This window comes from Typopeltis vanoorti, chromosome 25, assembly GCF_054136105.1.
Source record: "Typopeltis vanoorti isolate ZY-2024b chromosome 25, IOZ_Tvanoo_1.0, whole genome shotgun sequence".
Taxonomy (NCBI): domain Eukaryota; kingdom Metazoa; phylum Arthropoda; class Arachnida; order Uropygi; family Thelyphonidae; genus Typopeltis; species Typopeltis vanoorti.
The window spans coordinates 26321587-26348347 of NC_143573.1; the positions used below are offsets into that span (position 1 = coordinate 26321587).

Here is a 26761-nt window from a genome sequence, read left to right on the forward strand (position 1 = left end):
CTGGGACACACTGACTTTTTCAGAACCACAATCTCTCCAGATGCCTACGTCCTTCCTCATTCAAATGTAAGTGGTCTCTTGCATACAATTGCTCTCTGTCCTCAAGCGCACTCCAAGCATCCACATATTCCATTTCTCTCTTCTGACACATTCTACCTATTATGTTATTCAATATTACTGCTCAGCTCATCACAATCATACCTAGGCAACACGCACACACACTGGAACGAAAGAAGACACTATCTTTCCTCTCTGTGTCTTCTTTCGTTCCACCTCTAGCAAGAATCTCATATCTCTCGCTGCCCTATTTACACCACCACTCAAGTCATTCGTTCCTACCATCACAATCATCTCATCTCATCCACCCTTTCACCTCTCTTAACTGCCAAAGCCACCCTTTCTATCGTTCCTCTTGGGAAACACTCCTCACACATCCTATCTTGAACACCATGGATCATTGAGTCCCCATGCATTATACCTCTTACCATTCCCTCTCTCTCCTATTGTTTCCATTTTCTCTTCTTCTAGAGGGTTTCCATATAACAGTTATAACTTTTCTGCGCTACTCCTTATAATTAGCTCACACATCCATTGCACTCCTTCCCTTTTATTATCCAATTCTATTTTCTCCAATTTATATAATAGTGTTCCATGCAGTAAACTATCAGAATCTTTCACAAAGTCCAAAAGCATCACAGTGTATTCATTTTTCTTGTCTAACTCAACCATAATGTTATTAGCAAATGTGAACAAGTTGCTTGACCTTACATGCTTGTTCATTGCAAAGTATGGATTCTCTTTTAACTCATTTCTGCATGAGTGCTTACTTTTCCAAAATCTTCACCACCACTTTTGTGCAGTGGTAATACCATATGTTATTTCCACTCCTGTGGAATCCTCCCTCTTCTGAGTCTCAAATTATATTCCTGGTCAAAGAAACAGCCAGTTCAGTTGAACACACTTTTAGCATCCATGCTGATATCCCATTAGTCCCATCTCTAGTACCTTCTTTTCATGCACCTTTCTTCATCCAGTGAAGAAAGGTGCATGAGGAGTGAGCTCAATGTTTCACGCACCAGGTTGGTAGCATTTAGCAAAATTGTGACTCATTAGTTGAACAGATTTTTTTTTTGTATCTGTCACACATACATACCATCAACATTCAGCAGGGCCATTCTTTCTTTTGCTTAATGATAGAAAGCTTTTGAGTCATATTTAGCTTGCAGAGCCAGTTTCTTTTTATACCTAGGTTTCCATATAACAGTTATAACTTTTCTGTGCTACTCCTTATAATAAGCTCACACATCCATTTTACTCCTTCCCCCTTTATTCTTTGGGGATGGCACATTCTTCCAATATTGCATCATTTAAGCATTTTTTAAATGCCTCCCATCTCCTGCCAATATCCTTGCCGTCTACCAAATGATACCATTGGGCAGAACCTGGCATAACTCTTCAGTTGGTCATAATTTCCTTCTTTGTAGTTTATAACTTTTTGTGAATGGAGCATCCATATGTAATTATAATATTTTAAAAAAAAAGTATATTCTTATGTTCATTTGTATATTCAAACTTATGCAAACAACAGTTTCTACTTAAAGTAATTGCAAAACCAATTTTATATGCTAAAGACACATGATTTCATAACTTTTATTGGATACTTGATGGGCAAGTGATTTTTATTGCACAATGTGTGAGATAATTTCTTTCTTGTTTGAGGTATAAGGTGTCTTGAATAAGTATCATCATTTTTAGTCCATAGATCAAAAATGAGATCCTCCTTAGCTCAGTCAGTATAGACGAAGCCCTTTGGTCAAAAAGACCTGGGTTCGATTCCCGTCAGTGATGTGAGGAACTTTTATCTGGCTTCTTTCGACAAAAGGTGAGTTAGCAAGTCTCATAGAGGTAGGTGGGGGATTTCACCCAGAAACTTGGGTTTTTTTGTCCCACAGAACAGGCAAACTAGTCCTGTGATCTACAGACATAGGAATTCGACACCATAAAAAGGTAGAAGTGTGGAGGATTAAGAAAGAAAGAAAGATCAATAATGATAATGATACTTATTCATGATATTTAATTAGGGTTCTGGTGTTCCATTCATTCACCATTCCAAACCAAAGATTTAGTGCCCCTTGCTAACCATATGTGCTCTCTCTTTCTCTCTTAATTTCCAGGGATGATCTCCTTTTTCTTCTCTGTCTAGCTGAGTGCTAAATTATTACCTCTGCATCAATCCTATAAATCCCTTTTAGTAGCTGAAATGTTTCTCTCATATTCCCACCCCAGTTTTTTTTTTTTCTTTTTTTTTTTTCTTCCCTGTCTATGAGCCAATATTTACCACCCACCCATCCATCTGTTCATTGGACATTAACAGATGTTGTATCATCACTCAGATGCTCAGTGATGTGCCCACACACTCCTTGCTATGTTGTTTTGTCCTATGCTTTTCTGGAGGGTTGAAGATCAATCACTCCAGACACACTATCCATCCATCTCATTGGTAGTCTAACCCTTCCTCTTTTTCCAGGAACTTTACCTTCTATTGCTGTTCTGAGAAGTCCTCCTACCATCCTTTCAATATGTCCAAAGTATTTCAACTTTCTTCTGTCAATATCCTTAAGGAGCTTAAAGTTCTACTGATCCATTCTAGCACCCATACATTTGTCTGCCCTTCAATATATGATATCCTGAACAGCTTTCTGTAACACTACATCTCAAAGCAGCTAACCTTTTTCCTTTCAGATTTCTTTAGATTCCAAGTCTCATGGAAAAGTAGCTGCATCCAAAACCCTCAACTTTGTTCCCATGGAGATCCATCCATCTAGATTTTAGGCAAGTCTCTGACTGTTTTATCCATTCCCAATCTTCTTCTGACATCTTCAGAACAGTAATTCTTCATATTAATGATGGATCCCAGGTACTAGAACTTGCTGACTTCCTCAATTCTTTCTTCATCAAGGTACATTTGTTTCTCAGGAGCTTCCCTGTCTGTATTTCCTTTGAGAACAATAATCTTTGTATTGCTAGGATTGAGCTGAAGTTCTCTGTTCTTACTGATCTTCTTAACTTTGTCAAGAATTTGTACTAGTTCTTCCTTTTCATTACAGAGGAGTACTGTATCATCAGCATAACTGAGATTACCGATCAATCTACCACCTATCCTAATTCCTGTCTTGATCTCATCCAATGTTACATGTATGATGTTCTCAGCATAGATACTAAACAAGTGAGGAGAAAGTAGACATCTTTGTCTACCTCCCTTTCCAACCTGAAGCCATTCACTTAATCCAGCACCTTTTCTTACCATGACTTCTTGTTCCTTGTACAAGTTAGCTATCAGCTTGATAGTGTGTTGAGGAAAACCCATTTTTTTTATTACTTCCTACAGTTTCACATGCTACACAAAGTCAAAAGCTTTAGAGTTGTTTTTAAACATATTACCATAGGGAGTCTAAATTCTTTATACTTTTCTATGATCTGTCTAAGGCAAAGAATCTGATCTCTGGTACCTTTACCTTTCCTAAAACCTGCTTGTTCCTCAGCAGGTTTTAGGAAAGGTAAGGGTACCAGAGGTCAGATCCTTTGCCTTTACCTCAACTTTGGCTGCAGTCCTATTTAGAATGATCTTTAATCAAATCTTGCTTGCATGAGATATTAAACTAATAGTTCTATTAGTAGATTGATATATTGATTGCAAGGATGTGGGAGACAGTATCATAGACTAGAGAGTGGAAGAAGTCGGTTTTCATACTATGAAACATTCTTGTCCCTCCATCCTCTGTTGAATGGTTGAGAAAGTCAGCAAGTTCGAGTACCTGGGATCCATTATTAATGTGAAGAATTGCTGTTCAGAAGATGTCAGAAGAAGAAAACATCAGCCTTAATTAACTCTGCTGGGATTCCATCTGCACCTGGGTCCTTATTATTTGGACTTACTTGTGCTTTAGGTCACAAACTAAACAAAACATCCTTTTATAATTATTATTATTATTATTACATCACACCTTCAGGGAGTCCAAAGACTCATTGAGGGAGGGCATCTACTCTACAACTCTTTGTCTCACTACTCCACCAACCTTCATCATCTAACACCAATGCCATCTACCACTGCCTATCACCACTAGTACTTTCACAGACAATCACAAACATCCATGCCCATGGCAGGATTCGAACCCACAGCCTTTTGGCTGAAGAGCAGATATGCTAACCACTCGGCCAACCAGGCCAGCTAATTGTGCCGCTCATCTGGAACTCTATCTCTTCACATTTATTAGTATAAAAACTTTTCCTGCCTGATGGCTCTTTTGACTTCTCTATTTAATCTCTTATGTTCTTCAGTCTCCGTGCCTCTTTGTTTTTTCCAACTGCCTTCTTTTGATTGGATCCCACATTGAATCTGATATCTATGGGTCTCTTGGTGTTTTTATAACCTTGACTACTTCCCAAAGCATTTCTGGTGAGTTCTCCTCACTAGTCTCCAAAAAATCATCTAACCAAGTTAATGTTTCTTCTGTAAACCCACTAGGAATTACTCTGACATCCAGTCTATTTCTGTGTGCCTGACTTGGAAGGTTATGGAGTTTTTGTCTTACTTTGGTTCTTACTGGCTGATGATTTATACCTGTCTGCTCCAGGACAAGTATGCACATCAGAGATGCTCATCTTCCACTGCTGAAAAGCCAGGATGTAATCAATCTGGTACCTTGACCTATCAGTGTCAGATGTCAAAGTATAGGTCCATCGTAGGTATTTCTGGAAACAGGTATTGGCAATAGCTAACTGTTAGCATGGACAAATTCCAACAGTCTTTCACCGTTGGTGTTATGTTCACCCAGACCAACCATGCCACACTCTTACTCTTCCCACTTTTTCATTAAACTCCCCTAAGATGTAAAGTACATCTCTCCTTGGTAGGTAGTTCAAAACAATCTGTAAGTTTTCATAGAATTCCTTACTCTCTTCATCAAGCCTCATTAAGAAAGTATCCTCTCATTAATGGGATTATAACTAAGAAGGATTCTTGGCTGAACTGCCTTCAGTATCACAGCTACTCCATGATGCTTTGAGTTACCTCCTGAATAAACAACTAGCTTACCATCCTGTCTATTGAAGTGACCCTTTCCATTCCATCTGGTCTCTGCAATTCCTAGGATGTCAGTTTTATACCTCTCCATCTCTTTACAGGCAATATCAAGAATGCCATCTGTAGACACTGAATTCCATTTGCCTATGTAAAATTATCCTCTAAGATTAATCCTATATCTTCTGTATTCCTCATTCACAATATCACTGACTTGTTGGAGACCGTAAGATACTTCTCAAAGAGGATCCTCTATCTATTGTCGCGCAGCTCTGATTATTCTGCATGACAACTGATGCAGAATGAGATATATTATAAGGTACCACCATATTAGCATTTTGGAGTGAAGTCACTGCAAGAACAAAAAGTGGTAGGGATGCAGAGACCCTTTCCACATATCTGGGAAGTTTCCCCAATTGAAGTGTTTGCCTCACCTGGTGAGGCAGACACTCACTACATAAGATGAAATGAATAGCAAAATAGGAAAGATTCATCCCTAACCCTCGAATACTAATAGCACTGGGGGGGGGAGCACTAAAAAAAGAAAGAAGGGGAGGGACCAGTCTACAGATAATATACGAATGTATATTACATGAATAAGACATGGTCCAGCACCAGTCAAATCAAGTATTCCATACACCATTCTCTATCATGGTCCCTTGCCTCTGGATCCTCTTTGCCACTTCATCTCCAAGAAACCTAGGTTACCAGACTTGAGTACAATAATCCAGATGTGGTCATGTCAAGGTCTTCTAATGGGGAATGATAACTTCATCTCTGTTAGTATGTGTGTTTTTCAATCACTAAGAAATCCTATGAATTAACTTGACCACTTAGCAATATACCTTCTGAAGTACAGCACCCTCAAATCTCTAGTATTCATAATTTCCTTGAATACAGTTCCATCAGTGTGATACACAGCTTGTAATCTGTTCATCCCAACATGACACTTTTTCCATGTTAAACTGGCATTCATCACCTTTATTTTGTGCTGTCAGCCTGTTTAAATTGTCTTGCAATAATCTATTGAAATCATCCTTTCTACTTACATATTTGACTATTAAGCTGCTTAATTTTGCATCATCATCATCAGCACATAACTGAATGCTATTCTTCAAATAATTTCTTGTATAATTTATGTACAAATTAAATAGCATTAGAATTCACGGTAATAGCATACTATAGATTGACCAACCTCTTGTGAATGGGTTCCCCATAAAAAAAAAAAAAAAAATTAAGAATAAAAATAAATACATATGCCTGTTACATTAATTTATTATTTATTTTGCAGAATATTTGGCTATGAATTACAATTTTTATGAAACACGAGTTAGAAGTATTATTTGGGATAACTTCCCAAAATTGAAAAAGTTTAAGACAATTGATTTTGTTGAGGTGTACAACAGCTTTCTTTATATAATCTTTTCAGAAGAAAATAACTTTTATGTAAAACTTTAGTATTATTCCAGTGATTGTATGGCTAGATAACCAGATTAATTTGACTCTTGATGTTCCTCAAGATGAATCTGAGCAGAATGACTAGTCTGTCCATATTAACACAGGCTGCAAGAACAAGGGATCCCTGTAAACTTCAGAATAAGAGAGAGAGAGAGAGGACGATTGTCTCTTAGAGAGAAGGAAGGTATTTAGTTTATGAAATGGATGGAAATTGACTTGTGGGTTAGTCTGGTGAAAAAGTCTTGAACTTTATCTCTAATAGTCCTTTAACATATGAAACAGAAATTTTAGAAACTTTAAACTTTTAAATTTTATTTTATTTTTTGAAAGTTTTATTTTTATTTTATTCCTTGAATTCTAAAATGGAGTTATGTTCCTTCAGTTCATATGTTCTCACATACTTGCCATTTAATTGTTGTTCTTTTTTGTGTTTCTCTTTTCTACTGTGTTGATAATGGCTATGAAAAGTAGCCAAAAATTTTGCAAAAAATAAATAATAAATTAACGTGAGTTTTATCTGTTATACTGGAGGAAGTAGGGGAGACAAGAGATCTGGGGTTGATGATTGATAGAAACCTGAAATTTAGGGGACACAAAGGTGGTGAAGGTAACACAGAGGATTGCTGCAATAATGAGAAGGATGCTGACCTGCAGAGATAAAACAGTTATCATTCCGTTGTATAAGACCCTGATCAGACCACACTTGGACTATTGTTCTCAGATTTGGTCCCCAGGATTTGAAGGAGATAAATTAACTGTGGAAAGGGTACAAAGGCAGATAACAAAGATGGTTTCAGGACTGTACAATGATAGTTATGAGGATCGGCTGAGGGAATGTGGACTGCAGAGTTTGGTGGATAGAAGAAGGAGAGGTGATATGATTGAGACTTTTAAACTGTTGAGAGGTGGTTACAGGATTGACACTGGGGAATTCTTTCGCTTGGTTGAACAGTGGGAAGGAGTGATGACAAGAGGCCATTCCTGGAAGTTACCAAAGGAAACTGTTTGCAAGAGGGTGAGGAGTGGTTTCTTTGCATGGAGAGTAGTTGAACCATGGAATGCACTGCCTGATAGAGTGGTGAGAGCGAGAACAGTCAATGAGTTGGAGTGGTATGATAGACTTTCTGTTTCTTAGGGGGGGGACCTTCCCCTCGATGAGTCTTGATAGACTTTGTGTTTCTTAGGAAGGACCTCCCATGATGAATCTTTTGACTCCATGGAGGCCTGAATAATAATAATTTATTTATTTGTAAATAAATAAATTATTCATGAATTTTGTCCCTCTTTATACTATTCATCAGTCCATCAATTTGCATAACAATTCCATGTGGTACTCTGTAAAACACCTTTACAAAATACAGCAGTATCAGCATGTAGCCATTCTTAATCCAGCTCAGCTGTCTTATAAAACAGTTAGTAAATTACTAAGACATAACTCACTCTTCACAAACCCATAGAGTATCATTTTCTTCATCCATTCCTGAATTGCCTTTGACCAAACTTTTTCAATATCTTTGTCATCACTCCCAAGTTGCTGAGTAGTTTATAATTTGCTACTGCATTTGTGGGACCTCCTTTATGCAATAGAACTATTTTGCACTCCTTACATATCCTTTGGGATGTTACCAGAGCTGAGACCTAAGTTAATAGTCTCCTCAGAGACCATATCAATTTATTTGCACATTCTTGTAATGTGCAAACTAATATCCCATCTAATTCCACAGCTATGTTTGTATTAAGATTCAAAATACAAGTCTCCTTGTTTATAGAGGCTGTTGACTTCATATCAGTTGCCTTAATATTTCATAATGTAAAACACTCTTTCAGATGTGTGTATTGCTATTCATTATGGGAAGGGTCACTACCTAGACTTCTTTCAAATTGGGGTCTCAGCAGGGGCTAGACCTGGGAAGATACTAAGGTTGAATCACTGCTAGTCATGTTTTCATATACAAGTAGTGAAATGCAATATCACCCTATTATTATGGTGACACACCATATTAGTAAGGTGTATCACCTTAATAATAGTTTGATTTCTGCATCAATTCAATGATTTCTGATTCTCGCTGATAAGGCCTTAAAGTCAAAACTGGTGTGGGTACTGATCCCTCTTATAATGCATAACAATGTAAAAATGTCAAAGAGAAAGTATTCTATGAATTAGGGGATATTAAGACAAATGATGTGAAGTCGTCAGCCTTTATACAAATAGATGTGTAGCAGAAGGGAAAAGTGAAAGTGATTGTTTTGGCAGGAACAAATGATTTGAGAGGGTAGAACTATGCAATGAGAGAGAGAGAATATGAAAGATTTGTTGGAAGAAGCAAAAATGAAGAGTAAGGAAGTAAAGATTGTGAGCCTGCTGCCTTGGTATGATAGGAGAGAGTTGAGAAGAAGGGTCATGATTGATAATGAGTCAATGAGAAGATTGTGCAGTTTATAGATGTATGGAAGAAAGGACTTATATATGCCTGATGGACTACATTTGAATAGTTTTGGAATTAGTTGTTTAGAGGAAGAGTTGTTTAGTGAGTGTTTGGAAGTACAGAACCAGGGAAACTAGAAATTGGGGAGGATGCAATCAAATGTTTTGGTGTGTAGAAATGATTATGAAGTGCTGTATGCACTTACATAAGTTTTATATTTGAATGCATTGGTAATGACGTTACACAAGAGTAATTGTGGGTCTAAGGGGATGTTGAAATTCATGAACATGAATGCCAGATGTATCAGAAATAAGGGAGAGTAGCCTATATAAGTCCTTTAAGGGAGAGGAGTTTTTTGGCATTGGTCGACTCAGCTTGGCCAAAAATTATAGGTATTAGTGAGACCTGGTTGACAGAAAATGATATCTCTTTCTTTTAAGGTTACACGGTGATCAGATTCATATTTCCGAATTTAGGGACACAAAACACACGTGTTGAAATGATTATTTTACTTATTATTAATAAAATAACAATTTGACGTTTCGACCCCTGTATTGAGGTCATCATCAGAAGGATACATGTGTATAGGGAACCAAACTACATGCTCTTGCACTCTGTATTGGTAAATTAAATCTATGCTATTTTATTAATAATAAGTAAAATAATAATTTCAACACGTGTGTTTTGTGTCCCTAAATTAGAAAATGATATATTTACAGGGATAGGATGTAAAGTTCATTGTATTTTCAGGGAGGATAAAGGGAATAAGAAGAAGGTGGGGTATTGCTGATGATAGCTGAAGAACTACAACCAACAAAATTAGAAATTAAAGAGGATTTTAAGTCTTGAGATAGAGACCAGTAGGACAGAATGTATTGTTGGTTGCTCTTATAGACCAGGAGGTCTACAGGAAAATGCCATTTTGGCAGATAAGCACAGTGAGTGCAGGCTGAACAATTAATATGGAAGACTTCAGCTGTGGGGACATAGATTGGAGAGAGGAAAGGGGCAATGGCAAGATGGAAGTGGAATTTATACAGGTGCAGAGGGATAATTACCTTAAACAACATGTTATAGAGGGGACCAGGTGTTGGAAAATGCTTATCAGAAGATATTATATCTAAGGTAGACACTTGACCTCCAATTAGACATAATGACCATGCAGTCGTGTTCTGGGAAGTTGCTAAACATGTGGAATTCTCTTTCAAGAAAGGGTTTATGTTAAATATAAAGCTGATAATTATTGGAGACTTAGGAAGCTGTGATTTGAGAAGCTACAAGGAAAGAATGTCAGTAGTGCATGGGAAGTGGTCAGAGACTATTTGAGAGAAACTATGTTGGACTGCATACTCAAGGACAGGACAATAACTAGGTGGGGGATTAAGTGAATGAGTAGAGATATAAAGCAAGCACTGCAAAATAATAAAACACTATGGACTGAATATAAAAAAAAATCATCAGCAGCATACTCATGAGCAGTACAAAGTGCGAGCAAGAAGAATGACTAGCATGGTAAGAAAGGCCATATCAGATTATTTTTATTATTATTATTATCATCTGAGACCTCCAGGGAGTCAAGGACTCATCGAGGGAGGCTGTAAATTACCCAACCCAGTCATCATACGTTCCCTTAAATTCATTTACGCTAGATGCACTCGCTATCCCTAAGAGCAAATTATTCACTCACTCGCTACTCTCTGGGAGAAAAACCTAGCTCTTACCTCTTTCTTGACTGAGAACAACCTTAACTTCCATGGATGTTCCCATGTTCTCTCCCTGCCTTCCACATAACGAAACATTTCATCAAATAATATCCTATAACACCCATTCAAAAGTTTATAGACCTCTATCATATCACCCCTCTTTCTCCTGTTAACCAGAGTCTGCAATCACATACTCGCAATCTCCTCATAATCTAAATCCCATAATCTGGATATAATTTTTGTAACTCTTCTTTGCACCCTTTCCACAGCTTCTTTATCCCCTTGGAATCTGGGAGACCAAATCTACACACAATAATCCAGGTCTGGTCTTATCATTTTACCTCTTTATCCTTATAAAGAGGCAAAATGACTTCCTTATCCCTACATGTCAAGGTTTGTACTCCAGTAATCCAGGTGTGGTCTTATCATTTTGCCTCTTTATCCTTATAAAGAGACAAAATGACTTCCTTATCCTTACATGTCAAGGTTTGCTTTAACATAGCAATTATCCTCTGAGTTGTATTTGCAACTTTTGCTATGTGACCTTTGAATGCTTTAATTTAATTTGAATTTAAAACTATGCTTTAAATTCTTATCAAGCAATACACCTAGATCTCTTGCCTGTTCAGTTTCTTGTAGCATAGCCCCGCTAATATAATATACCGCTGGAACTCTAATCACATCAAAGTGCATAACTTGACACTTACTAACATTAAACTGACAGCCATTTTCATATCCCCAGATTTCCATTCTATTCAAATCATTTTGTAATTGCTGAATATCAGTAGCATCCCTGATTGTCCAGCCTATCTTTGCATCATCAGCAAACAATTGCAAATCTGATGATAGACCCAGCTTGATGTCATTAATGTATAGATTGAACAATAATGGCCCAAGGACTGAACCCTGAGGTACACCTGAGGGTTCTCTTAAATCTGACAGATTCACACCTACTGTATACGACTTTTTGATATCTGCTGTCAACCATCCCCTGATCCAAGTCAATAGATTATATTCCAATCCCATATTCTCCAGTTTATGCAACAGCTTATCGTGTGGTATCCTATCAAATACCTTAGAAAAATCCAACATTATCATAGTGTATCCATTCCCTTTATCCAACTCGGCTGTAACATTGTTATAAAATATGAGAAGATTGCTAAAATATGACCTTCCCTCTAGTAAACCCATGCTGTTCCCTGCAGAGTATAGAATTCTTGTCTACCCATTTCTGTATGCGAGTTCTTACCAACTTCTCTAGAATCTTCACTACCACATCAGAGATACTAATAGGTTGGTAGTTATCAGTTTTTGCACTATCCTTGTGCAACGGAACTATCATACATTCCTTCTATTCCTGAGCTGAGACTCAAGTTATACAAATGCGTGAAAGGCCTAGCTAATTCAGCTGAACATTCCTTTAGTAAACGGGCTGATTTTCCATCTGTCAATGTTGACAAATTGTTATCCAGGTTATGCAAGAGCTCTTCAAACTCATTTTCATGAACCTCTAATTCTTCATCCAACGTAGCAGTAGCACTGTGCACCAAGCTACGTACACCTGGCTGATATATCTTGGCAAAATGAGCACTCGTTAACTGAACAATCTCCTTAGCTTCTGACACTCATGTGCCATCTGCATTCAATAAAGTTATTCTTCCACATTCATTCTTTCTTTTGCTTGCGGCATAATGATAAAATTCTTTTGGACTGCCTTTAGCTTTCATGGCCAATTTTTTTTCATACTCTGCTTTAGTTTTTCTCACAATACTCCTTACTTTTTTGGCCTGAGTTTTATATATTTCATAACTCCTCTCACTCTTATTCTCATGATATTCTTTCCACATCATCATCTTCTTCTTCTGGATCTCTTGCTTAATAAGGCTGCACATCCATTTCACTCCCAAACTGTTTATCCTTGAACACTAGGGATACATTGAGATACTGTCTCATTCAAGCACTTTTTCAAAGATTCCCATGCATTGCTGACATTTTTTCCATTCAGTAACTGATACATGGGACCAAAGATAGTATTCTTCTACGTTGATCATAATTTCCTACTTTCTAGTTCAGCATGTAACCTGTTTTAATCGGAGCTTCGATACAAGTAGATACTTCCCAAGAAAGAACCGCATGATCACTGTCGCCAATTGGTGGTAAAATAGCTATATTCTTGACAGAGATCCCTTCTGAAGCTATGAGCAAATCCAACACTCTTTGACCTCTAGTTCCTTCTTTCACATGCTGCTTGAGAAAGTTGTCTCGCAACAATTCAATAAATTCCTGTTCTTTCTTATCATGAGATTTCTCTTCTACCCAATCAATGTTTGGAAAATTAAAGTCACCCATAATGATCATTCGCTTGGTATCCATATAGCTAAATTGGTGATGCATTTCTTCATCCCCTATAACTGAGCTGCCAGGTCTGTAGCAACACCCCACCATATATTTCATTCTGTTAACCTCTACTTCACACCAGATAGACTCAAACTCATCGCTACATGGGACATTGTTACTATCATTGTTTTCTTGTATTTCTGCTCTAACCCAACTTAAGTAATCTGATATCATTAGTAGAACTCCTCCTCCTCGCCTATATCTTCCGTCATTCCTAAAAATAGTATAGCCGTTGTACTCGATCCCACTTACCATATCTGATTCTGATAGCCAGATTTCACTAATGCCAACAATCTTAGGCTACATCATATTCAATAAAGCAACAAACTTAACCCCTTTGTTTCCGATGCTTCTGGCATTTGTGTATAGACATAATAAATTACTACTTAGCCTATTTTTATAATTATATATGAAATCTATTTGGTCTTCTTCTAGAATTTTCTCTTTTTTTCTCCCCAGACATACTTAAAAGATCACAATGCAAAGCATATTTTCCCACTCCTTTGCCACATACATAACCATGTTCAAAGGCATTCATATCTTTATCACATTTGTATACCACAGCTGAACTTTCACACACATTTTTCCCATTATTCCCCTGATGATCTAGTTTCCCTGACTCTCTGCATTGGGTCTCATACCAAGAAGTAATTTCTCCTGGTTATGAGAGATTATGAGAGAAAATTAGCTAAGTATACCAAAATAAATTCAAAAGAGCTTTTTTGTTATGTAGTAGTAAGAGAAAAAATACTATGGTAAAATGACTTTAATCAGTGCTAATGGCAGGAAGGTGACAGAGGGAACAGAAATTGTTGAGTTGCTGAATGATTGTTTTCTAAAGGTGTATCATCCAGTTGGAGATTTTGCAGTTGTTTATGTGACCGATGCAATTCAAAATTTAGGTAGATTTTTAATATGCTGAACAGGAGGCGTTCACCATATTAAAAAATATCAATGTGAATGCAACTTTGGGGCTGAATGGCTGCTTGTCAGCCTGTGCACTATGTGAATGTGCAGGAAAACTGGCATTGCCTCTGATGAAATTGTTCAGTTTAGGTGTCAGCTCTGGCAAGGTTTCAAGGAAGTGGAAAGAGGGTAAGATAGTTTCACTACATAGAGTTGGCTCCAAGAGAGAAGTAGCAAACTATGGTTCAATTAATATATCAGGAGTGGTTTGGAAAAGTTGGTTAAAGGTCAAACCTATCAGCAGGTGGATAGGTATACAATACTGTATAGTGAGCAGCATGGCTTTAAAGGGTAGGTCTTAGTAATTTATTCACATTTTATAATAAAGTGACAATGGAATTGGGTAAAGGAAATGGTTACGCCATAATACTACTGAACTTTGCAAAGGCATTTTACAGAATACCACATGGAAAACTGTTACAAAAGTTGGAGCAAATGGCAATGGATATGAAGCTGTTAGCATAAATGTGGAGGTGGCTGACAGACAGGCACGCCAGATTGTAGTATAAGGTGGAGTGGAATCTAGGGGAATGAGGGTGACTAGTGGAGTACCTCAGGTTTCTCTACTAGTGCCACTACTCATTATAAGGTCAATGATATAAGGAAAGATCTAATGGAGGAAGTATTCAATTGTTTGCTGCAGATGCAAAATGGCGAGGGCAGTAGTTGGTAAAAGTGATGTCTGGTTTTAGATCAGACAACCTACATAGAAAAAATGAACTATTTGGTATCGGATCACAACACCTACCAAATGGTAAACTGCAACCCCATGAAATGCATCAAAAAGAAAACAACTGAATTAATTAAATCCGTTAACACATGGCCAGAAGAAACTACCAAAAAAGAAGTACTTCGTTATGCCTGCGTGCCCAGAATTTACAGCCTGCCAAAAATACACAAAACAAACACTCCACTATGTCCGATTGTTGAAGGAATTGACAGCTCGAATTACCACTTAGCCAAAAAATTAGTGGCCACACTCAAGGAATTGGTAGATCATTCCGCTTCCTACATAAAAAATACACATTTCATAAGCAAAATTAAAAACATTACACTAAACGACCAAGATTTATTAGTCAACTTTGACATAACTGCCCTTTTCACCAGTGTCCCAATCACTGATACTATTATGCTCTTACGGAACATATTTCCACACGACATCACAGCCCTCTTTGCCCACGTACTCTGCTCCTGATATTTCATGTGACAAAACAATTTTTACCTTCATAAAGAAGGTACAGCCAGGGGCTCACCACTTTCTTCCCCAATAGCTAACTTTTATATGGAAGACTTTTGAGCAATGAGTTCTTGAGTCAGTGTGCCTAAAATTTGGCTCAGATACATTGATGATATTTTCGCCATTTGGCCCCCATGGCCGCAAAGCACTAATTACATTCCTTAGCCACCTGAACAAACAATACAAATGTATCCAATTCACCATTGAAATAGAAAAAAACAACTCTCTTCCTTTCCTAGACACACGTCACATGTCTTCCCTCAGGCTGTCTCACCTTCTCAGTCTACCGCAAACTTACACACACAGGCCAGTGCATACACAAAAATTCTTACGACCACCCAACACAAAAACTAGGTGTCATAAGTAGTGCCCTTAAACACAGAGCTCAAACTATATTTGTTCGAATGAGCAAGCTCTAAACCAGGAAGACGAAATCATCAACCATACATTTATAAAAACTGGATACAGTAAAAAAACTATTCACAATATCTTCCACAGAGAAACCACTAAACACAAAAAAGATTTCAAGAATGTCATTGCCATTCCTTATGTTAGAGGCATTTTGGAAAAAATAATCAGAACACTACACAAATACAACATCAAAACCACCTTTAAACCCCCGACAAAAGACACCTACTCAGTTCTTCCAAAGATCCTCTTCCACACCTAGCCCACCCAGGGGTTTGCAAAATACAATGCACATGTATTTTGCAAACCATTAAAATTTATAACAGAAAATAATTTAGATTGTGTTCTTAGTGAAATTACTGCATTGATAAAAATTCTCTTGACAATTCCTATGACTACATCAGAGCCTGAACACTGTTTTTCAACATTAAAGAGAATAAAAACATTTCTGAGGAGCACTATGAATCAGGATAGGTTAAATGCACTTGCGATGATTTCAACAGAGAAAAAATTCTTAAACAGTCGCACACAAACATCAAGGAAAAAGTTATTGACCTTTTTCACTCGAAACTAAGCAAGAAGAATGGATTTTATTTTTAAGTAATTTTGAATTATACTAAACTGTATAATTTTATCGATAATAAAAATATTTTTCCATTTAATTTTTTTTTTAAATTTTTACCATAATTTTGATATTTTATCCAAACATATATACACTGTACTTACAGTGTGTATGTATATTTCTAAAGTTGCAGCATCCCACAATTTCAAGCCACGAGCCACCACTGCTGGCAACTAAAACTGCAAGTGCTTTGTGATTGTTTACAAGGGGATACTGTGGTGTTCTATTTAAGGGTCTCAGATTCTGAAATTTTCCAGCTCTCTGGAAATAAAACTTTGGATAATAAAATAGTGAAAGAAATGATGTTTTAAAATGAAATAAAAAAAAAGTGTAAAATATATGAACAAAATAGTACATTTTGACTGCATCTAGTACGATGCTGAGAATTCACTTATCTATGGTAACTCTCCTCTGGTGAGTGGATTTCTGGGGACTCCTGGTCTCATCTGAATCTATATTGCCATGATTAAAATCATCCTAATGATGAACCTTTTTCTATTTGCTTGGCTAATTTGCTTATACATTTCATGGTCAGTACCATCTGCATTACTAGGTCTATAGCAATATCCAACTAAGTGCTGTATTTCATTCTATTCATTTCTATCTCACATCACACTGACTCAAAATCACTGCCACTATTTTCTCCCTTGCATTACTACAACTCCTTTTCTATCATCAACAACACTCCACTTCCTTTTTTATCTTTTCTATCTTCATGGAAACCATCATACCCTTCCATCTCTATTTTTGTCTGGATGCCATCCTCATCCAACCATGTCTCACTTATTCCAACAATTTTTTCTTGAAAGGACTCAATAATGCAACAGTTTTGTTCTTGTTTCTGATACTTATAGCATTATTATACAAGCATAACAGTTCATTTTTGGAACTATAATAGGTTTTGCTGATACCACTTATGAAACTCAATTTCATCATGCATTCCTCCAGCCATTCCTCTCCCATTATCCATTCCAGAACCCTCTTCACACCCATCTGCTCTCCCTACATCTCAGGGCATCTCATTTCTTTCTTGTCTACTCACACATTCACCTCTCCTTTGAGCATTGAAGTTTCTCATACTGCAAGTTCTTGTCCACCTTGAACTATTCCCCCTTTCCCTGTCTGTCTAGCTCATTACTCTCATTCTTCACACTTGTGCTATCCATTTCTCCATTAATAAGTGCTACTTCAGTCCCTCTTTCTTTACCATCGTTTCTTACTCACTGAGATCCATTCTCTCTACTCATTACTGTCTCTTCTAGCAGCAGAAGCTTTTCCAGATAGCTCATGTCAAAACCATTCAAATGCAGTCCATCACTCTTATGCAGTTGAGTTTGTCCCTCAGACTCATCACACACACACACACACACATTCACAAACTGCATACTTTTTTATACACACTTTTCTGCTAACATATGATTTAATAGATAATTAATAGTTAATAGATATAATATTCTTTGCCTCAGTCCATCACTGTCATACATGGGCAACACATGGCTACTTTTCTTATCACACTATTCTTTTACCAGTCTACTTCTGTACAACAACAACAAGGTGACAAATACATTGGACAAGGGAGATATATACAGTGGTATATTTTGATTTTGCAAAAGCCTTTGATAGATTATCACATGATGAGTTGTAAATAAATTGAAATGGATGAGACTAAATACTAGAGTAGTGAGTTGGCTAGGCAATTTATTGTCAAATAGGTATCAGCAAGTTGGTATACCATAGACATCTATTTTGGGGCTATGATTGTTTGAGGAACAAAACAAGAAGATTTGGGGCAAATGGAGGTGTCAGTTTAATTCAGCTAAATAAAGTCTTGAAGTTTGGGATACACTGATGGAAGGCTGCATACTCTGTTGGAGGAACTATACTGCAGAAAGTGAGAGGAGGCAAGAGATCTGGGGATGATGATTGATAAAAACCTGAAATTCAAGGAACATATTGCAAAGGTTAATGAAGGTAACCCAGAGGACTGCAATACTGAGAAGGATGCTGACCTAAATGCAGAAATGTTAGGAAGGAGCAAAGACAAAGGGCCATTCCTGGAAGTTGTGAGCAAGAGGGATAAGGAGTGGTTTCTTTGCATGGAGGGAAGTTGAACTGTGGAATGCATTGTTTAATAAAGTGGTGAGAGCATGAATGGTCAATGGGTTCAAAGAGTGGTATGATAGACTTTGTGCTTTCTATGGTGGGCCTCCCACGATGAGTTGTCCTTGGGGGGGGGTCATAATAATAATAATATACTGCAGTTTGTGATGTAAATGAAAATCGAGGAGATGGATTATCTTGACTGTTTTGTTTTTACTTGTTCTAATTAAAGCCACTTTGCTAATGTTGAAAGATTGGGTGTTGAGAGTTTTTCACTCTAAGCTGATACTCCATCTTTCCATGCAAATTATGGAAAAATGAAACATGATCATAAAAAATTAAATGTCATATTTCCAAAACTTTGGAATCTGTCACCTATGTAATTAGCATTAGGTTCAGATTTTCGATACTGAGAAAAACTTATATGGCAGTTATTTATTTATTATTTTTTTTAAGGTAAATCCTTACCAAGAAGTTATTCGGCCTTGAGGCCATGGGTGGGTGAACGAACAGACAGTTAAGGAGGAAGAAGAAACAATAAAATTAAATTTGAGGACCTGCAGAATATGCACTAGGTAGAGACATGAGCAGGAACAATTCCAAAGAACAGCAGCAGTAGAAGAGATAAATGAAGAGAAAGAAAAATTGGTTCTGTTACTTGGTAGTTGAAGTAATGTTGAATAGCTTTTCTATATGTTACTTAAGTATAAAGAGCTAATAAGCTTCATTTCGGCAATGAAAACATTACTTAAATTAAGGGGATATTAAATCCCACATAGTTTTAAAACCGAATGAGAAACTCAAAGATTGGAATCAGAGAGTTTCCTAAGAATAGTGATCTGAACTTCCCCTACCTTTGCAACAAGCTGCCCTGGTATTGTACTACGTACTAGGATCACTTGCATTGGCTAACGCTAGTGTCGCCGATACTTTATAGTTTACTATATTCGGCAAGAAACTCTCTGATTCCAATCTTTGAGTTTCTCATTCGGTTTTAAAACTATGTGGGATTTAATATCCCCTTAATTTAAGTAATGTTTTCTATATGTGTTTTAATAGGTTTAAAGGAGAAGAGGAAGGGAATTGTCAATTTGGATGAACAGTGATCATGGTAATATTTGTAGAAAATGCAGCAAGCAGAAATCTTTGAGAATTGGGGAAAGAGAGAGATGTCAGACAATGCCCCCAAACATGAGAATGGGATTCATTCAGTGATTGGATAGATCTGTGATGGTGGCACACTCTCCCTCGATGAGTCTTTGGACTCCCTGGAGGTGTGTAATAGTAATAATAATATTTATATTGATTCCATACACCAGAGGTGGAAGTAATATAAATATATCAGTGTCATATGTGGGGTGCAGGCAAGGATTAAAAAAAAGAAGTTCGTTAGTATTTTTCTTGAAGTGTTGTAAACTATTGTGGTTTGGGAAATACTTCATGAGGAAGGCTGTTCCAGAGAACAGAGGTAGGTGCAATTGTGATTATATAGGAATCTCCATGGAGTCCAGAGACTCATCGAGGAGAAACCCACACTAACGTTTATACACACAAAACCTATTATATCTCTCCTTAAACTCATTCACTGTTAAGGGCACTCACACCTATTTCTGGTAATCCATGCCACTTATTTACTATTCTCCATGCAAAAAATCTAGTCTACACACCCTTACTAACTACAGAAAAACCTCACTTAACACGAATTCGATATGCACGATAATCAGTTAGCACAATTGAGTGAAACGATACTATTTCCTGCTTTAATTAGCCAGTGATTAATCAGTTAACACGATTTTTTTTACATTACGCAAAATTTTTTGTTGCCAATCTGCAGTGAGCAGAAAAGCTGGAAGTCATTAAGAGACATGAAAGTGGCACTAGTAATACAATGACTGTGCAAGACCTGGGATACAGCAAGTCCACATTTTGGACTATATTAAATAACAGCAAAGAATACAAAGAACAAGGAAAGTTGCTACTGGTTCTTTAAGCATACTGATCAACCGAAATAGAAGCCATTTAATGATCAAGATGGATCATCTTCTATTACTATGGATTGAGGATTATAACCGAAAAAGAATACCTCTTAGTACAGAGAATATTCAGACAAAAGCTCTCAATATTTTTACTTCATTGAAAGAGACCAAATTTCAAGAGGAATGTGAAAGCTTTACTGCGAGTTTAGGATGGTTAACGTTTTAAAAATCAAGCTGGACTGCATAATGTAAGAATAACTGGGGAATCTGCTAATGCTGATAAAGATTGTGTGGCCAAGAATTGCAAAGGATAATTTAGGAGGGTGATTATGATGATCGGCAAATATTCAAAGTCGATGAAACTGGTCTCTTTTGAAAGCATATGCCAACAAAAACTTTCTTTGCTAAAACTGAAGTATCTCAATCAGGATACAAAGTATCTAAATCGTCATTTATTTTTATACTTTTATTATGAGGTAATGCATAGGCTTTAAACTCAAGCCTTTGTTAGTTTATCGTGCGCAAAATCCAAAATCTGACATTATTGAAGTAATCAGCACAATTGGAAAAGAACTTGGATTTAATGAACTGGATTTATTTATTTTGCATATGGCAATGTACATGCAGTTATAAAGGTACATAAGTCAAAATAAATATATAAAAAGTGACAAACAATTAGAATAAAACAAAGACACTTATGCTTTCAGCAAACAATAAGTTAAGATTAAGTTGTCTGACCCAGTCTATAACAGGTGTTGTCACCTCCAGGAAGTCGTTTCTTTGACCCATGTATGCACGAAGACTGCACTCAGTAGAGATGTGGTGGATTGAATGATTCGGGTGCCTTAGTCACATTCCAGTGAGGGAATTTTTCCCCACTTGTACAGAGAGCTTGCACATCTTCCATGTCTTTAGGCTCATTTCCATACCCAGGATGTTGAGACAATGCCTATCAAACCAAGTTTGGAGTTGGGCATTGGTATTTATGCTCCACGTTTTTTTCCATTGTTCTTTGGTATTGTAGTTGGTTGTTCTCAGGTGTTTATCTTCACAGAGAGAGACTTTCTTGATTTCAGTCTGTTGAGCTGTAGCTCTAGTATGTCGTTGTGTATAGGCATAATGAACTGGATAATGGAGATGTGAGAAACTTGTTCGATTCCCATGTAGAACAGTTAAGTGAGAATGATCTCCTTCAACTAGAAGAACAACGTGCATATGAAGAAGATAAGGAGTGCGAACAAGAAGAGAATATTACGACTTAGAAGCTAACTGCAAAAGAACTTGGGCTAGTTTTCAATCACATTGAGTATGCTAAGAAAATTATGTTTGATGTTGATCCTGATATGGAACGAAGCTACGAAGTCTGCCAAAATCTTGATAAAGCTATCGCAAATTGCATGACAAGATGAAAAAATCGAGCATGATTCAAACATCTTTACTTAACTTTTTTGTAAAAAAAGTAGCTCAATCAAATGTTTAGACATTAAATAAAAATTTAAGTAATTGATTTTATCCTCTAATATAGCTTGAAATATAATTTTTTTTCCAAATTTACGCTCACTGATGGATGAATTGTAATTATTCCTATTGTTTATTGTATTCGCTTAGCACACATTAATTGATGGATTAATTAATTGCGTTGAGCTGGGTTTTCCTATACACTCTTATACAACTTCCATGGATGATCCCTAGTTCTCTCTATTTGTCACTTATTGAAATTTTTCCTTTGTGTCAGTCTTATAACACCCCTTTAATATCATATAAGCTTCTGTCATGTCCCCCTCTTTTCTGCCTATCATCTAAACTTTGCAACCCATACACTTCATTCTATCTTCAGAGGGAACATTCCACAAACCTGTTATCAGCCTGTTCATTCATTGTCTGAATCCTCGCTACCAACTCCTGATACACCCAGTGTTATACTCGATAACTTGTTAGTGGCTAAGTAACTTGGCTTCTTAAAAACATGATTACTGCTTATGATAGTGGTTAATGCTGTTAGCGTTGTCTGTAAAATTGTGTGTGTGTGTTCTGGCTGGTTTGCATTTTTTGCATAATGAAAAATCTTGCCACTTCTGTATGAGACCAACTAACTCACCTACACTTGAAAAGTCCTGATAATGGATCTTTACATTCTAGACAGAATTCAGATTCAGATTTCCCATCCAAAGGGCATTGTGGATACTGCCTGAGCTACAGAGGAGCAATGTACTATTCAGTGTACTTATAACAAAAATAAAGACATGAAGCAAATGACCTATATAAGCAAGCAAACAAACACTTATAAAAATTATTATTATCCCAACATCCCATGGAGTCACAGACCACTCATCTAGGAGGTCCCTTTTGTTATACATACAACTCATCTTCTTTTCAGCCATTTTCTATCTACTGCTGGATGAAGGCCTCCTCCAGTTCCTTCCACATTTCTCTGTTCTTGTAATGGTTGACCAATTTTTCCCAACAAAATTTGACAATTCATCACTCCACCTTCTTTTAGGATGCCCTCACCCCCATTTCCCTTCTTTTGGAATCCAGTTCGTTAGTATGGTGGTCCATCACCCATGTTCTCTTCTGGATAGATGTCCAGTCCATTTCCATTTTAGTAGCTTGTGGTGAAGAATGATGTCAGTGATAAAAGTCTGGCTTCTTATCCAGGTGTTTCACTTCTTATCTTTTAATGTGATGCCTATCATCAGCCTCTCTATTTTTCTTTGAGTTGTTGCTAGCTTATTTGTCAATACTTTTGTTAGACACCAAGTTTCACAACCATATGTGATGACTGGTTAAATGTCTTCCTTTTTAAACAGAGTGGGATATCATTGTTTTGAAAAATGCTTTTCAATTTTCTGAATGCATTCCTGGCAAGTTGAACTCTTCTATTTATTTCCTTTTGGAGTCCACAGTTTAGATCAATGAGATGACCTAAATATGTATATGAAGAAACTATTTCCAAGAAATTGTTTTTTATTATTATGTTTTTTGGTGTTACAAAATCATACTCTATGTAACATAATCATATGTTACAGCTCGTCATACTGCACTTTAAAAGCATTAAAATTCTCTGTAGACACCATGCTCTCAGGCAGTGCATTTCAATTCATTCACAACTCTGCATAGAAAAATCCTGCTTCTCACTTCTCTTCTCATAGCTTCCAGGGATGACCTCTTCTTTTTCCCCATTTTATGAAAAACCTCTTCAATGTTAATCCTATAACAACCCCTTACTAATTTGTACGTCTCTATCATATCACCCAATTTCCTCTTATCCACTAGACTGGAAATCATCATCTCAGTCATTTCCAACTGTAGATGACTTTGTAGGCATTGCCCACAAAGTATTCTTGGCGAGAGTTTTACAGGGTAGTTCACCATTGCTTTCCCCAACCCCCAATTTTATCCAGGCCCAGGACTGGCATGTGGCTGGGACATATTCATGACTGTAATCCATGTGTGTGTTCATGGGGCTGGTTTGCCTGTTCTGCAGGATGAAAAATCCAAGTTTCCAGGTAAAAAAAAATCCGTACCTCTGTATGAGACTGACTAACTCACCTTTAGTTGAAAGAGACTAGATAAAGGTTCCTTATGTCACTGACGAGAATCGAACCTAGGTCTTTCCAGCCAAAGGGCTTTGTCTATGCTTACTTAGCTACTGAGGCTCTGTCAGCATAGACAAATTTACATCATCTCAACCTTTCTTCATATTCAACATTCCAGAGATCAGAAACTATTTTGGTCAATTGCCTCAGGACCCTCTCCAACATCTCTTCATCCTTTTGAAAACCAGGTGACCAAATCTATGCACAATAGTCCATATGTGGCCTAATTAGAGCCTTATACAATGGAATCAGAACCTTGTTACTTCTGCAAGTCATTGTCCTCTACATCATTCCCAGAATTCATTGTTGTCCTCACAATTTTGGCAATATGTCCTCTAAATTTCAGATCCTTATCTGCCATTACCCCAAGATCTCTCATTTCTTTCACCTTCAATAATATATATCCCCACCAAGAGTAAATTCTACATCCCATCTTTGTTTTCCAATTTTAAAACCTTATATTTTTCTACATTGAACTGGTATCTCCACTCTCATGCTTAATAAACCAGAAAAAATTATGGCTACTTATTTTCTAAAATAACTTGCCTTTCTGCTTCTAAAAACTCAAGATTAACTCTCTTGATTAATCTAAATTGTTTTCCCCTTTATAAGACATCAGGTTCTAGGTCCTTAGTTAATAACTTTTTGTTGCCATGAAGTATCTGGTTAGTCTTGATTTTGCAGTTTCTGTTGTAATTTAGCCATAACACCATGTTTGATCACTTTCCATTGTTTTATAGATGATGACCTGTGGAAAGTTGGTGATGTTGTGAATCACTCCTAATTTAAAACATTAACATTGATATGGAAGTGAGAATATCAAAATAGAAATTCTAAAGTCATTTTTACTTCAAGTAAAAATGACTTCAAGTTCACAAATCTATTTCAATGAACTCAAAGAACAATTGTTCAAAGGGACTTTTACTAAACACATAGCATCAGAGATGTATGAGAAACTTCATAGAAAAGACAACAGCCACCCTTAGGATATGAACTGTGTTACCAAAAGTTGTGGTACATATGCTCCACCAATAAAGATATGTATATACAGTATATGAATCTTTAGTAATGGAAATTAATAATGTGTTATTCTCAGAAGCCTCAGTTAGTTTTTCTGAAAATAACATTATTAATTTTTATCAGTAAAGATTTGGCAGTTATTATAGCCAAAACTTCAGCCAAAGTTTTGTAAACTTTGGCTGAAGCCAAATTTTGTTATAAAGCAGTTAAATTTTGTTTACAAAATTTATAACTGCTTCAGTGTATAGTGGAAGACTACTGATTTCTAATAGAAAGTTAGTGACATTGTGCTTCACTCCTGCTTTAAAACATTAGATAAGTTCTTCTAATGAAGAGGACCATTTGCCCACTAATTCTGTGTTCCTTTTAATCTCACAGATGTGTGTGATTCAGGTCAAGACTATGCTGGCCAGTGCAATGGTTTGATGCTATTCTCTTTAAACCATATGTTACAACCAGTAAAATGAAGCATTATTGTATTAGAGGTTGTAACTGTTGGTACAGTAACGTTGCCACAGTTGTAGGGCATGCACATTTGTTTAGAACATTGGTATAGGTTCTGGAATTCATGATTCAGTGTTACCAATATACCACAAAGGAACCTTACACCATTATACTGCCATCTGTAGACTTTGTTGTTAGAATGACACTTCAGTAAAAAAAACATTTTCCATATTGAAATATAGCCATCAGTTTGGAAGAGATGTAATGTCCCTTGTAGCTGCACAGGGCTAATTTCCATTGTTTCATCCAGATTCTGTATGCTTTGGCTCATGCTAACTGATAATATTGTTTATTGCAAAATACATGTTTATGCATTATTTCTTTTTATGTTAATAGAACATAAAAAGAAATAATTAAACAACAAGTTTAATCATTCTGAGTTTTCATCAGTATTCCTGAAGATGTCTCCATGACAGAGACATCATCAGGAATACAATACTAAAATTGTAATAACACACACAAAAACAAGCACAAAACATTAAGTGGAAGAAATTATACCATTTAAAGCCTAAAGTAATATGAGTCCAACAGCCCTGTATGGGTGCTTTTGGCTAACCTTAGTTGTTGGACGGGAGGCCTAAGTGTTAAGTTTCCCCAATCTTGGGAAGTTTAACAACTCCATATTTATTAATATTAGGCTGGATTTTTTTTTTTTTTTTAATATGTTGCTGACTCTAAAAAGAATGTTTCAAGTTTGTATTTGCTGTGATGAAGCATAAGTTTTATTCCATCTCATTCTGTACAATATCCAAGTAATGGTCATCTAGACCTGACTGACCGTGGTTGTGATGGTAGATGTATATTTTGTGTTCATGTAGGCAGAAGTTAGCAGATCTCCTAGTTTGACCATAATATAATAAGTTGCAAGAACTAGGCACCTTGTACACACCTGGAACAGAGAAGGGAGGAAGTAAATCCTTAAGAGAGTGGAAGCCAACTTCAGATGATGCTTGACAGCACTGCAGAGATTATATTTCTTGAAAATTCTGGTTATTTTTTTGTACTGTGCCCCAGATATAAGGAATAGTAATGGTATTATTGTAATCTGTACATTGAGAGTGATGTGAGGGATAAGATAATTTGTAGATCTGTTTAGCATTCTAACCATTACAGGAAGATTTGGCAAATGCAAGTAAGTTCAGCTGTAAGATAAACCTTGATAGAACAGAGGATGGTGGCTCTGATGACAAGGGTTTTGATGACACCATATTGTTGATAAGAGAGATGATGGGAAAGGTTACGTATATGTCTACTTGCATGTGAGC

At 36.7% G+C, this 26761-nt stretch overlaps 1 protein-coding gene across 2 annotated transcripts in view; it reads left to right on the forward strand.

The window, feature by feature from the left end:
* The window catches only part of LOC150092615 (sorting nexin-19-like), a 252772-nt gene that overhangs the window by 11371 nt on the left and 214640 nt on the right, over nucleotides 1-26761 (forward strand). The gene's annotated exons all lie outside the window — the stretch shown is intronic.